Raw genomic sequence first — 1,110 nt, 5'->3', positions numbered from 1 at the left:
AATAACTGGAGCTAGGGTCAAAATTGACACACCTTCCATAGTGAAAAACAAATTAATAAAAAATGCTTAGTTAATAAAATACAAGCATTTACTAAATCCTCTCCCAAACCTCACCATGAAGGAATTTTGAAACCATCATCATTTCGTGAATATGGTCCTTCTTCTTCGTTATTACATTTTCTAAGCACGCGATAAGTAGCAATGATTATTTCCACACATGTGCTCGACGCACGTCTTAGCAACAAGCTTGCTCAAACGCGACGAACGGTGACCGCGTCACCGCGAATCACGTTTCCCCCTATCCACAGCGACCGCAGCACATCATCTATCACATCATCACATCATCGCAGCAATCGCTAGCGAGGGTTGTCTTTGCGCCATCGGTTGGTCCGGCCCTTGCCTAGTTACGGCAAGACTGTGCTTCACAGGATCATTTCTGTAGGCAAGTTTTCACCACAAGTTTTTTCCGAAAGGAAAAGATTTCCACCCACGATGATGAGACATTGTGGCCAGTTCGGAGCGTGAAACTTAGTTCGGATTTCGCTCAATCGATTCATTCGGTAGAGTAACGGACTTCTGATGATCGGCTTCCTTGCAAGAACTGGCCACGGTCTGACTGGTGTAAATAAAATAAAAAGTTAATGATTTAAAATATAGGGGAAATGACGGCTTCGGCATGACAGACTATTTTCGGCAACCCAAATTGAAACACTATTTTCACTGGATTTTCTTACGAAAACACTTCGCTCAATTTGACTATATTTTTACCACTGAAAAAAGCAATCTAGCAGGGTTTTCTTGAAATGAAACACACGCACTACAAATTGTAGCTGATTTCGAGTTGCCGATAATAGAACAGCAGATTTACATGCAGTTCAAATGGAACGGTTGCCGAAGAAAACTGGTTGCCGACAATACTCGCTCTCACTAGAGAAAATTGGAGCTTTGTAAAAGCGTTTCAAAACAGTTTTTGACAATTCTTTCGACTGAAATTGTTAGAGCAGCTGGCAGCAAAAGATTGTAAACAAACCAATACTGCATATGTGTGCGTTCCATAGAGAAAAAGGCTATAGAAAGAAGGTCGCTGCTTAGGTTGCCGAGAATACGTAA

The 1,110-nt window shown here is 41.5% G+C and overlaps 1 non-coding gene across 1 annotated transcript; it reads left to right on the top strand.

Moving 5' to 3' along the window:
• Window positions 1–411: 411 nt before the first annotated feature.
• On the top strand, window positions 412–621 carry LOC135709845 (small nucleolar RNA U3). The gene has a single exon (XR_010518377.1). It is a non-coding gene; the product is annotated as a small nucleolar RNA U3 (small nucleolar RNA).
• The last annotated feature ends 489 nt before the right edge of the window (window positions 622–1,110 follow it).

The sequence above is a fragment of the Ochlerotatus camptorhynchus genome, unplaced genomic scaffold (assembly GCF_037179485.1).
Source record: "Ochlerotatus camptorhynchus isolate MF236.1 unplaced genomic scaffold, CSIRO-AGI_Acam_v1.1 ptg000365l, whole genome shotgun sequence".
Taxonomy (NCBI): domain Eukaryota; kingdom Metazoa; phylum Arthropoda; class Insecta; order Diptera; family Culicidae; genus Ochlerotatus; species Ochlerotatus camptorhynchus.
This window is presented reverse-complemented; position numbering and strand designations above follow the sequence as displayed.